The following is a 14,956-nucleotide window of genomic DNA, read 5'->3' on the forward strand; positions in this document are numbered from 1 at the left end:
ATTCTTACTGTCATGGCATCATCTTCAATCAACTCCAGCTAATGAGCTAGCTCTAGGGACGGGAACTCTAATGAAATTGGAAGTCTTACTTCTCTGCCATAGACTAACACAAATGGTGAATTCCTTATTGACCTTTTAGGCGTTATTCTGTCAGCCCATAGTGCAGTCTTCAGTTTTTTATGCCAACACCTCTAGTTATCTTTAATTGTCCATTTCATGATCCTGATCAGGTTCTTGTTGGATAAATCAGCCAAGCCATTACCTTGATGATAGTAGTTTGATGATGTGCTCAAATAGATATTATGATCCACTGCCCATGCACAAAATCTAAGTTCCAACAAAAGACTTTGCATTATCTAAAATAATGGATGAAATGGCACCAAACTTGGTCACAATTCCATCAAGGAATTCCACAACTAAAGATTCTATGGTATCCTTCAATACAACTACCTCTGTCCATCTGGTGAAGTAATCTATAGCAGCTAGAATCCACTTGTGACCGAAACTAGAAGAAGGATTGATAGGGCCTATGAAATCCAATCCCCACTGAAAAAAAGGCTGGTCCACCTGAATAGGATGAAGGGGAAGAGCTGCAAGTATTTGTTTTCCAGAGAAAAAGGCACATTTTTGACACTTCCTCACATACTTATGACAATCATGAAATAGAGATGGCTAGTAATAAATAGCCCTCATGATCTTGATTGCAATTGTCCTTGCTGAGAAATGACCACCATCAGGACCATCATGAAGTTCTTTGATCAGTTTTTTAGCTTGGTCTATATCAAGGCAGCTTAATAGGGCTCCATTAAAATCTTTTCTAAAGAGGACATTGTCAACTATGACACAAGGAATTGACTGTAATCTATACTATCTCCTTTTAGTTCTATCTAATCCTTGAGGGTATCTATTGCCTAATAAGAAATTCATCATATCATCCATCCAACTCCTTGGGTCACTATTTCTTACCTCTTGTTGCTCTGTTAGTATCATAGCAACTTCCTCATTAGGTTCTTGAGATGATAACATCTATTTACACAACCCCTTCCCTCTTACTAGCTTGGTAATCTAAATATCAATATCATATTCCATCACTTTAGTAATCCAGCTAGCTCTTTTCTCACTAATATCTTTGCTCAAAAGGAAATCCTTCACACTAGCATGGGGTACTAACAAATGAATCTTATTATCAAATAGGAGGTGTCTAAATTTCTTTAAAGCTTTGATGACTGCAAGGGCTTGCTTCTCTACATAGCTGTATTTATCTTCATATTCTTTAAGCCCTTCACTAAATAAAGAATTGGGCTGCTCATCACCTTTATCATTTCTTTGAGTTAGGACAGCAGAAATGCTTGACTCACCACCTAGGGTATAAAGGATGAAATTTTTCTCAAAATTTGGATTCATGAGAGTAGGGGCTGAGGCTATGGCTGTCTTGATCTCTTCAAAACTTTCCTTCCTTTCCTTGGTCCATGCGAAGACCATACCTTTCTTGAGTATAGCTGTAAGAGGTTTCACCATGGTAGCAAGATTAGGGATAAATCTTCTCACAAAATTTATCCTACCTAAGAAAATTTGCAGCCCTTTCTTGTGTTTAGGAAGAGGAAGGGAAAGTATTACTTTTGTCCTCTCTAGATCAATGGTTAAGCCATCCTCAGATACAATATGTCCTAATAATTTTCCTTGGTTAGTAGAAAAGACACACTTTCTTGGGTTAAGGGAAACCCGAAACTCTCTGCATCTTAAGAATACCTGTCTTAGATGATCAAAATAATCTTCTACATCCTTTGAATACACAGTGATATCATCAAGGTAAACTAAGACAAACTTGTCAATCAATCTTTTGAAGGCCATCTCCATTGCCTTCTGAAATGTAGCACCTGCATTGGTTAGTCCAAATGGCATTTTACAATAAGCACAGGTACCCCATTTAGTGGTAAATGCAGTCTTGTACCTATCAGACTCTCTAACCAGCACTTGATTATAGCCAAAAAATCCATCAAGAAATGAAAATCTCTTTGAACCACTTACCTTGGACAAAATCTGCTCCATAGAAGGGAGAGGATGGTGATCTTTAAGGGAAGCTTGGTTAAGGTCCCTAAAGTCCACACACAATCTAATTTCTCCATTCTTCTTCCTAATAGGGACAAGGTTTGCTACCCATGATGAGTGTTTGATGGGAAAAATTATGTGGGCTCACTCAATTTGGATAGCTCCTTTCTCATTAAGGGTTCAATTTTAGGATTCACTGGTCTCTATTTTTGTCTTACTAATTTTACATCATTAATTAAATCTATGGTATGCTGAAACAACCTTAGGTCAAAACCCTTTAAATCATCATATGTCCAAGAAAATACATCATTAAATTCTTGACATAGATGAATAAAATTTTCTTGTTCAATTTCAGAACATACCTTCCCTATGTTCAAAGATTTTCCATCGATAATCATAACTGGAGTGTAGTCATCTTCATCAGCAGCTAGGTTCATGGCCCTGCCTCTTGCTTGATCATTAGGATTAAAAACACTCTCTAAGGTGATGAGACCCTTAGGCAATTTTTTAAAATTGAGATTAATGATCTGATCACCATACTGATCCTACAGTCTTAACTGGTTTTTACCTGAAAATTCTGCTTCATTCTACAAGAAGCTGACAATTTCATCATTAGATTCAAACACTTGCCAATGGGTGTTGTTATCAGGGATAGAAAGCCTTACTACCACTCTAATTTGTTGCTTCCTCTCTTCCTCAAGATTCCTTGACACATCATAAGATGCACCTATTGCTGCAAGTCTATTAGGATATCTATTTTCCTTTCTAGGGATGCTTTGAATATTAAACGCATTAAAACCCTCAACCAAATCCCACACCCTATTTTTATAAGACTTGAGCAAACCATTATTGGTGGTATTCTGATTTCTCACTTGATTAACCACCAACTCACTATCTCCATACACCCTTAAGGCTTGAATTCCTCCTTTTTGAGCAAGTAGGAGACCTTGAATCAAGGATTCATACTCGGCTACATTATTAGTGCAACTGAATTGGAGCCTAAAGGAGAAGTAGTACCTTAGTTTTGCAGGAGAAATCAACATCACACCAGCCACTAATCCATTCTTATTCCTTGAGCCATCAAAGTACATACTCCATATCCCACTCATATCTTCTTTAGTACCCACAAGGTTGGGAACTAGAGCATCTTTCTCCAATATACAGTACATACTGAGACCTATCTCAAGGGTCTCTAACGTAAGGTCAAATTGATATGTGTTAGCTCTCTCATCCAGAAAAAATCAGGTATCTCTACTAGGGAAGTGGTGGGCTCATTCACTAAGTCATTCTCATCCATCTCTAGGATAGGGTAGTTTATGTTGACAAAATTAGGGTGTAAGATTTAGTATGATGGAGGGCTTGAGGCTCTACTTTGATTGAAGCATTGGCTCCATATCTCATTTTAAAAGACATATATGACCAACCAGAAGATATGAAACCACATATTTTGGTAGTAAAGTCTCTTGACAGACAGATGGCAAAATATGGCTTGATCTTAGCAACAGAGATATCTTAGGTTACAGTACAACTAGGGCATGCATGTAAGGCCATTTCCACATTCCTAAGGATCCCTAAAATATTGATAGTACTACCATCCAATTGTAATACATCCCTAACAATGGGCTCATATTTCATCTCCAAAGCATCAACAAAACACCTAGGCATCACTAAACTGCTAGCCCCTGAATCAATCATGCAATTATGGACTAGTTTGCCCCCTATAATTAGAGAAACATAGAATGGAGGAGGTCTAACCTTTTTACTTATTTCTACCTCCCTTGATGGTTGTACTAGGCTTGTGGAACTTTCCATATTAGGTGGCTGATCCTCTTGTTCAATTCTTTCCAATTCTTGCTACAACAACCTCTTTTGCATGGGTATAGTAGCAACATCATCCCACATGGAGATATTCACATTTTTCTTCTTCATTTTCTCTACCACACTGAATGGCACAACAAGTGTTTTGGTAGAAGCTTTGGGAGCTGCAATTGTATGAGGTTGAGATGGAATAACCTGAGGATCACTTGTATCTTTTTTGCCATGATTTTGCCTTTGCTACTGAAAGTTACTTGATTGATTAGTTGCTACTTGCTCATGATATATCACATTTGAATTTGAGGCCTAATTGGGAGGAGGAGGGACAACATCTTCCATAGCTGTTCTTTTACTTCTAGTGTTATGAGTAATGTAATCCTGGTTTACATTACAATGCTCCTCCATCTGATGATTCATAAAAGAGCAATCACCCTGTCTTTGCATATATGAGGCATCCTTAAATTGTCCTTCCTAGTATGATGGTTTTATGGTAGGCTCCTGGATGGTCAAAGCCAAATAAGATTCAGCCTTTTGACACACACAATAGGCATAGGAGTAGTTAAAGGAGGGACAAAAATCTTGATCTTGAGCCATATTGTTTTGAGGGACTATGGCCCTACTTTGGTTTACATTTAAGGTTGAAGCATTGCCACCCTACCTACTTTGATCAAAATAATTGTTCCAACGATTAGGATTTGGAGGCCTACCACTGCTTGGAGTTTGATATTGCAATTGATTAGGCTTACTACCTTGAGCTTACTATCTTTCTAAAGTCACCACCTTGTTGCTTACTTTTTGCATCATAGAGGAGTTATCCTCCAGCTTCTTCCCATAATCTTGCAATCTTTTCTCTAGGTTTTTTTCTCTTTTATCCATGTTCTACATCAGAGATTGCATCATCTCTTTGATTTTATCTATCCCATTTGAAGATGTGGAAGCTTGAGGGATTGGGACAAGGGATTGTGATGTAGAAGTTGTGGGAAGAGGAGCCATTGCTGGTTGATGATTTGGAACATTAGGGAAAAAAGGCATAGGAGGCCTTGGAGCTAGCTTACCTCCTTGTATTAGGATGTTCTCTGATTTTATTGCTATGTCATAAGAATTAGGTAAGGTATCTCCTCCCATAGTTTGGATTGTAGTGGCAATATCACTATTAAAAGCTCTAAGGTAATGCAAGAAGACATTACCAGGGGTAGGCTTCATTGAAGTAGGTATTCTATCCCATGTCTTTTGAAATCTATAATTAAAATTAGTCATACATTCATGGGGGGCTCTTTTTATAGTAAACTACTCTAAAAGTGACAAATAGTCACTTCTATCCTCAAAATGTTTGCACAATCCTACTCCTAATCCATCCCAATCTGTTATAGAACCATAAGCTAAACCTCTATACCATTGTAGTGCTTTTCCTTTCAAGGATGAGGCTAGGAGCCTAACTGCAACATCATCCTCTGTAATACCATGGATATTGTAGACATTTGCAACCTCTTGAATGTGTTCATAGGGCAAGATAGAAGTTTTACCAGTAAACTATGGTATACTTTTGAGGGCAACTACTGATATGTCATGTCTTTGGGATAATAAGAGAGGGCTCCCACCATTAAAGGTGGAAAAAGTATGAGCTCTAGGAAACACCATATAGACAAGTGATTTATTAATATGTATTGATGGCAGTCTAGGCTGAGATCTAACAATAGGAGGAGTAGAGATAGATCTTGTAGGTGTATTTGTTACTATTATAATCCTAACTAGTGATAAAGATATTCTAGTCTTCCTTCTTCTAGGGTTTGAAAATGAAAGCTCTTGATATTGAAACTTACCTCTAGAAGATGCCCTTGTTTTAGTTCTAGGCATGAATCACTGCAACTTTGGTTTGGAACTAGATATGTATTTGAAGCTCAGAGTCACCAAGTACTTTGAAGAATGAGCCTCTTGAAGGCTTAAACACTAAAGCTAGTACTATCTCCTCAATATTGATCTTGAAATCTTCCCTTTTGACACCAATAGGCTTGGAATTTTATGGAAGATGTTGACCCACCAGGCATGCCAAAAATTGGTTTCACTTAGGTTTTCACCCTTGTCCAAAGCCTATGCATGAGGAAAACCTAGTGAAACATGGAAACAACCTCCAAGCTGTGGGACTTGAACTATGAGGTTGAGTCTCTAGAGAAGGCTAGCTTCCTCTTACTATCAGGGCACACCTAACTATTCTTGGAGAGGAAAAGGGAGAAGTAGAGCATGAAAGGAAATCTACCTAATCTAATCTAAAGAGGTGATGCACCAAAATAGAGTGTTCGAACCAAAATCTGCCCATATATGTACTATTGAACCAGAATGAAACTAAGGATATATACATTCAGAATCACTTTAATCTAATAATCACATGCAGATTAGAAGACCAAGATGAATGACACAAGGAGAGAGGGATTCACTTATATTATCATTCATAGGCTAAGGAGATACAGTCATGTAGATCATAGATCTCTACAAAACACCAGTTAGAGGCAAAGAGTTCTTGCACTTTCATACCAATGGCTGAAAGAGATAAGATTGAAAATCATGTAGTTCAGAGGCATAGGGGAATTTACACTGAGAATCTGTAGAGCAGTAATAGAGAAAATAGAGAAAGGTCAACCCTACAAAATTCATTAAATTTTTCCTTTATAGCTCATGCATAACTGGGGTGTCCTCCAACTATAATTACTTTGCAACAACCTACCATTAAGTCCTACAGAGAATAATCATGGAGAAAATATGATCTGAATATAGCTTTTAGGTAACATGAAATTTAATTTTTAACTAAAATAGGGCCTCAAAAATATAGAGGCGATGCTATAACTGTTCTCTGACCAAATAGATAGATTAGATTGGGGTGGTAGAGTGTCTCTACATGCTTCACATTTATTTCTAGCGGTTGGAATCGATCATAAGATCGTATGCGTGTAAAACCTCAATTTCTTATCATTTTTGGTGCATGAATCAATAGAGTCAGTGAGTCAGCTAAACACTGTAAGTGAAATAGTCCACATGGACCAATTAGTTCATTTCTCTTTGCCACCCACAAGGTCTTCCTGAGGTTGACCAATCTTTCTTTACTAACTACACCACCTTGCAACCGTTACCATGACAGTCACATTAACTGCCAGCTACTAATTGTTACTGCCTCCATCGAACCACTAGAACATGTGTCACCAAGGTGCTATGTCACTATGCGTATCCTCCAAGCAATTTCCCATAGTGGGATAGCACCCACCGTGGATCCAAACTGATCTGACAATCATGAAGACTCGCTGTATTATTGTGCTATCTCCTTAAAACCTCTAGGCCCATGAAACACTTGGCAACCACCTGGCACAACTTGAAATCCTCATCTTGGTGAGACCTAGCCCCACTGATCCATGTGGCACAATGGTGCTATGTCACTATGGGTAATATCCTCGCAGCTTTTCATAGTGAGATAGCGCCTACTGTCGATATCCTTAGATCTACGGTGATCAACAAAATTATACAACTACACACTGAGTTTGCTGAATGGAACAATGAAATATCACCACTATACTATGACCCACCTGACAACTACCATCGAGGATGAGTAGTAATATTACTTTGGATAAGGGCGGGCCCATTACGTCATCTGTGCCACATGTTGCCAAGGCACTATGTCACTATGGATAATATCCTCACAACTTCCCATAGCGATATAACACCCACCGTTGATTTCCTTAGATCTAGCGGTGAGAAAAATGGATCTGACCTATCAGTATACCAACCAATAGAAACTAGCCATGTGCTAACCTATTTGATAAATCCATCACTGATATCCGACGAGGCATACTTTTTTTGTCGTCGTAGTATCACTTTCTGTCTAGGTCCTATGTCACTAATGGCGAGGAACACAGATTTTTCAATAGTGCCATAGCGCCCACCGTGGATCTAGAAAAATTTTACGCCAGAGAAACAACTAGGAAAGGGAGGACCCACCTAACACATAGCCAAAAGGTGCTATGTCGCTATGGCAAAACAACATGCAACTTCCCATAGTGAGATAGCGCCAACCATAGATATCTCTTGATCTAATGATGGGGACTTGCGCACCCACAAAAATAGTAAAATGCATAGGGAAAGAAATATTACCAGGTTAGCATAAAGTATTTCATGCCCCTTTTGAATATTTTGATATTTAAAACCTGTGAACGTTACTACGTTGAATTTAAATGTGGTGATTTTGGCAGGAAGGCAAAAATGACCAACACTAACCAATTGACCCCACATTTAATATTGGAATTTTAATTCTTTTCCCCAATATTAAATAATTACATAAAATATTATCACAATGTTACAATACAACTCATCTAGTATATCCCATGGGAATCTTTACATGTTGCACGCCCATCTAGGTACAACATTACATAATAAAATAAAATAATACAATATAAAATATTATGCAATGTGTACAACACCCATTATCTCAATAGAAAAGTTGGATGGAACTAGTGCTAATTGAGATCACTTGGTTGCCAAATTATTTTCACAAGATTGCACTATTAACCAAGATTCTATTGGTTAACACAAGAAATCATTTTTGAGTTAGTTTCTATCGAGCTGGGTAAGCTAACATAAGATTTTCATATTTTGGCATATTCAACTTAATTGATTTATCTATTGATTCTAGCTAATGAAGGTGATGAATATTAATTATTCTAAGTTGTATTTAAGCTGACTTGACCATATGAAAGATATAAGTTCAAGTTGTGGTTTCAAAGTGTACAAGTATGAAGATGTTATTAAAGATTTAATGATGAGAAGAGGAAGTGAATTTGAAGGATAAGCATAATATCCTTGTGGAGTAGAAAAGCTATATTTGATCAAGAAGGACCAAGTACAAGCTAAAACAAATATCTATAATTAGTAATTTAGTTGCATTCAAATCAGGTCATCTCATTGTTACTCTCTAACTACTGTAGTAGTGATCTAAATCTCTTAACAGAGTTGTCTTAATAGCTATTTATAAATCCTCTAACAAGGTGGTAGTTCTATTGAATTGTCTTAAGACCTCTAACAAGGCCACTCCTAAAAGGGTGATTAAATCCTTTAACAGGGTCATACCCAAAAATGTGTTTTATGACTTTTAATAGGGTTGGATCTTAACAAGGCTCACTTTAGAAGAGTGAAAATAGTAACTAGTTGCAATTGGTGGTTTTTCCCTAATTAGGTTTCCTATTTAATCCTAGTGTCAAATGTATTCATGCTATTTTCTTTTATGTGTTTGCAACTAAGTTAAAGTAATGGTAATCACAAATAACATCTAAATTTTATATGTTAAGGTTTTACTGAGCACATTCAATAATTGTAGAGTTACAACATTTTATGTGTGTTTACCGAGCATTAGTAGTATTCAGTTTTTAGTTTGTATTTTTGCACTGACATCTAAGGGATCTGGGGTTTATTTTAGTAGTAACTAATTCACCCCTTCCCTCTTAGTTGCTCCTCTTATATTTCCAAAAATTGGTATCAGAGATTTTGGTTCTTGCAGAGAAGGTTTCAAGGACCTAAGCTAAAGATTAGGATGTCTTATAGAAGAGAGATCCCCAAGCTAAACATAGACAATTTTGTAGCATGGCAAGGACTTACAAGGTTACACTTGGCTACCATCAGTGACTTAGGATGCAAGTATCTTGATACTAAATACAAGACTCACACTAGAACATTATCTATTGAAGATATTTCCAAAAAGAAGAATCATAACATCATGATGATTGATATTGCATCTACTCTTAGTTATGTTGAATTTGATGAAGTTAGAGACTGCAAGACAACTCATGAGATGTGGATCAAACTAAAAGACATATATGGAGGAGATGAAATGTAAGAAGGGCTAAGTGTAAAATTTGTAGAGGTCATTTTGATCAGATTAAAATGAGAGAAGATGAGAACATTGCAAAATATGTGGAAAAGACCAAAGCAAGTGTAAGTGCAATCAAAGCATTTGGAGGAGGCATTGAAGAGAAAATAGTTGTAAGAAAGGTACTTAGAACTCTTCTTCTTATTTATGTGATTAGAGTATCCACCATTCAAGAAATGAGATGCAATCCAAATAATAAAATATCTTTGGATGCTCTAGTTGGAAAGTTGATAGCTTTTTAGTTAGATAATTTTGATAACTATGTTTCTAGTTCAAAGGTTATTGAATCTACTTTTAAAGCTAAACTCTCGCTCAAATAAAAGGCTAAGAAATTAAAGTCCAGTCAATCAAGAAGTGAAGAAGAAGAATCAAAAGAAAGTTTAGATAGTGATCTTGAAGTTATTGTAGTTCTACTTGCAAGAAAGTATTCCAAAGGCAGAGGAAAGTACAAAGGTAAAGTTCCTCCAATCTACTTTTCTTGTGAAGAAGTTGGTCACATTACTACAAGGTGTCCAAATAAGGAAATCAAAGATGAAAAAAAAAACAATAAGCACAAAGGCAAGAAGGATTCCAATAACTACAATAACTACAAGGATAAAGGTAAGAAATCTTGTTTTATAGCTAAAGACTCTAATAACAGTGAAGATGAAATGATATATATTACTGTGAAAGATGAATCTGATGATGAAGGAGATAAGACGACACTTATCTCTCAAGTTAGAAAAAATAATATATGGATTATTGATAGTGGTTTTTCAAATCATATGATTGGAGGCAAAACAAAATTTGAGTGCATGAAATATTATGATGGAGGTAGTGTGAGATTTGGAAACAATGAACCTTGTAACATAAAAGAAAAAGGATGTATTTCATTGACTAAATAACTTGTATGTGACAATGCTTATTGGGTTGAAGGACTAAAGCATAATCTACTTAGTGTGGCATAATTGAATAAAATTGGATTCAAAGTAAAATTCATGAATGGATAGGCCAAACTACTAGATGGAAAAGGAAATTTGGTTGGATTTGGCAAGCAAACAAAAGGTAATCTATTTTATCTTGATCTCAATGGTTGTTCATGTTTTATTTCTCAAGTAGAAGAAAGATGGTTATGGCACAAAAGGCTATGTCATGTAAACTTTGATAATCTAGTCAATATAAGAAAACATAAAATAGTAAGAGGCATTCCTAGTTTGAAAAAGCCTGATATGGGTTTATGCAAGAATTGCCAAATTGGTAAGATGGGAAAGACTAGTTTCAAAAGAAAAAACTATCAATCAAAAGAAGTCTTAGAAATTGTTCATAAAGAATTATGTGGACCTATTGGAATAGATAGTTATAGAGAAGAAAAGTTTTTCATTCTTTTTTTGATGACTATTCTAGAATGATGATTGTAATGTATCTAAAAGAAAAATCAAAAGCCTTTCAAAAGTTCAAGTGGTATCTGGCAAGAGTAGAAAAAGAAACTGGAAAAAGGTTGAAATGTTTAAGATTAGATAGAGGTGGTGAATTCATCTCCAATGAATTCAATAACTTCTACATTGAAAGAGTAATTAAAAGACAAGTATTAATCCTTAGTACACCACAACAGAATGATATAGCTAAAAGAAGAAATAGATCTATCATGGATTGTGCAAGAACCCTGATGATTGAAGAAAACATGTTGCTCTCAAATACTCAAAGGAAGCTATTAGCATTTTAGTTCATACTTTGAATGGAGTATAGTTGAAGAAATATTCAAACAAAACTCTTTATCAACTATGGTATGGCTACAAACCAAATCTAAGTTACTTGAAAGTATTTGGCAGCAAATGTTATATCTTGAAAGAGTTTAGAAAGGACAAATTTGATGTAAAAGGTGATGAAGGCATATTTATAGGATACTCTTATAGAAGTAAAGCATATAAATGTTTGAATTGATCTATTCATAAAATAATAGAAAGTGCACATGTTAGAATTAATGAGTTTGTAAAAAAGAGTGAAGAAGAAAGCAACAAGGAGCCAAAGGATTACAAAAGATTTGTTTACTATGAACCTGATACCCTACCAAATCTGTTTGAAAGAAAGGAAGCTTCATATCCTAAGTCCCAAAAATCTCCAATAGTTATTGAGTTGCAGATAGTGCGACCCAAGTTACATCTTGAAGGACACAAGTCACAATTAGAGACTACTGAGCTAGTTCAAACTGAGCCTAATAGACCCAAGTCACAGAAAGAAGGACCCGAGTCACAGAAAGAAGAACCTGAGCTTGAAACTAAAGTTCATAATGAAGATAGTGGAACTCATTCAAAGCCCAAAGAGCATGTATTAGCAAGATATGTTAGATCATTGGAGACAAATATGAAGGAAGAATGACAAGAAGCAGATTAAAAGGTACATGTTTACTTGCTAAATTTGAACCTAGAAGTGTTAAAGATACTTTGAAAAATGAAAGTTGGATTGAAGAAATGAATGAAGAGATAGAATAGAATATCTAAAAAAGTCTTACCATAATCAATCACATGATGACAATGAAGAGAATCATGAGATATCTAAAAGATACTAAAGACTATGGCTTATGGTATAAGCTTGGAGTTAATTTGGACTTGAAGGTATTTATTGATGTTGATTGGGGAGGAAGTATTGATGATAGAAAAAGAACGAGTGGTGGAACATCCTTTCTTGGTAAAAGAATAGTGTCTTGGACAAGCAAGAAAAAAAATTATACATCTCAATCCACAATAGAGGTAGAATATGTGGCAGCAATAGTTAATTGTTCTAACATTATTTGGTTCAAATAATTGTTCGAAGGAATGAAGACAGAAATCAAGGATCCTATAGTCATATATTGTGATAACACCAGTGCAATCAATATATTAAAGAATCCAATGATGCATACCAAAACAAAGCACACTGCAATAAAATATCACTTCTTAAGAGAATTGGTGTAGGATAAAGCAGTCAAATTGGAATATGTGAATACAAAACAATAGATTGGAGACATATTCACCAAGACATTACCTAAGGATGCATTTCTATATCTAAGAGGTAAGATAGGGGTCATTCCCCTATCTAAAGTTCACTACATCAATTTTACTAATGCATCAACAAAAGATAAGTTGAATATCAGTTAGTTGGTGCAAAATTGACAAGGGCATATTGAAAATGAATCAGCACTTAAGGTACATTGATATTAACAGAGTTGTTGTCTTTAGCATGTGTTGTCAAAGAGGGAGAAGTTTACTGTCATATCTTTGAGAAATTTTTGAAACAAGAATAAAATAAAGAACTAAAAGAAGGAGAAGTTTTTTGTAAGAGGGAGAAAGTTCTATGAATGAACTTGGAAAAAGCTATTGCAGATAGAGGAAGAATCCAGTGAAACGAAGAGCTCATACTAATAGAGGAAGTTCTCAAGAACAAATACAAAATTTCATTGTGCTATGACATGTTGTGTTGCCATTAATGCCAAATAGGGAGATTGTTGAATAAAATTGATTAATTGTGTATTGTCTTTGATGTTACACAAATATCATATCATTATCAATTAGTCTATTCTAAACTCACTCAGGTAGTGAAGATAGTTTTCTATGTCTACCGAGCATTCCTATGGTTGTCTAGTTCAAAAGGTAGTGTCTATTGAGTTCACTCGGGCATCAAAATAAAGTATGCAGAAGATGACTATTAACCGAGCTCACTTAGTTAATAAAGGAAAGTTGGATGGAACTAGTGCTAATTGAGATCACTCAGTTGCCAAAGGATTTTTACAAGATTACAGTGTTAACCAAACTTTTATTGGATAACATAGGAAATAATTTTTGAGTTAGTTTTTACCAAGTTGGGTTGACTAACAAAGGATTTTCTTATTTTGGCATATTAAGCTCAATTTATTTATCTATTGATTCCAACCAAGATGATAAATATTAATTATTTTAAGTTGTATTTGAGCCAAATTGACAATATGAAAGATATAAGGTCAAGTTGTGGTTTCAAAGTGTGCAAGTATGAAGATGTTATTAAAGATTTAATGATTAGAAGAGGAAGCAAATTTGAAGGATAAGCATAATATCCTTGTGGAGTAGAAAAGCTACATTCAATTAGGAAGGATTAAGTACAAGCCAAAATTGAGATTTGTAATCAGCAATTTAGTTTCATTCAAATCAAGTCATTTGATTGTTACTCTCTAACCATTGTAGTAGTAATCTAAATCTCTTAACAGAGTTGGCTTAACAACTATTTGTAAATCATTTAACAAGGTGGTAGTTCTGTTGAATTGTCTCAAGACCTCTAACAAGGCCAATCCTAATAGGGTGATTAAATCCTTTAACAGGGTCACACCTAACAATGTTTTTTGTAGCCTTTAACAAGGTTTGGCTTTTAACATGACTCACTTCAAAAGAGTGAAAACAGTAACTAGTTGCAATTGGTCATTTTTCCCTAATTGGGTTTCCATGTTAAATCCTAGTTTTATATGTGTTCGTGCTATTTTATTTTATGCGTTTGAAACTAAGTTTAAGTAGTGGTAATCACATATAACATATAAAGTTTATATGTTAAGGATTTACTGAGCACATTCAATAATTACCGAGTTATAACATTTTATATGTGTTTACTAAGCATCAGTGGTATTCAATTTTTAGTTTATATTTTTGTATTGACATCTAATGGATCTAGAATTTATTTTAGTAGTAACCAATTCAATCTCTCCTCTCAATTACTGCTCTTATATTTCCAACATCTTGGGTGACCAATGAAGACTTTTTGACTTGACCAAAACTTTTTGAGAGGTGTTTTGGCTACCCTTTTGGGTCACACACCTTCCTAGTTGACAATATGTTTTCTATGGGGTTTAAAATATATCATTTAAGGATAAGTTGATACTTAAGATATATGTTAATATATGCAATGATTCATTTGAGATAGGTTCCAAACCTCTTTGAGTTACGATAAAGATTCTAGGAAATTCTAGGGCTTCAAGATTTTAGACAGCCAAATTTTAGGAGTCAACACTTATCATTCAACATGGTGTTTAGTAGATGAGTGTTTTTAACTTTGAGCCCTCATCTTCTACATGACCTTTGTTGGTCTCTTCTTGTGATTCTTGATTATGAAATGATTAGTGGATATGGACTTGTATGTCTACCCATACTAGGAGCTTTTACTTTGGGTTTGAAAGAGAACATCCCCTCATTATATTCTCATGATTTATGTGGT

The sequence above is a fragment of the Cupressus sempervirens genome, chromosome 5 (genome assembly GCF_028749045.1).
Source record: "Cupressus sempervirens isolate cs-2001-9-10 chromosome 5, ASM2874904v1, whole genome shotgun sequence".
Classification (NCBI taxonomy): domain Eukaryota; kingdom Viridiplantae; phylum Streptophyta; class Pinopsida; order Cupressales; family Cupressaceae; genus Cupressus; species Cupressus sempervirens.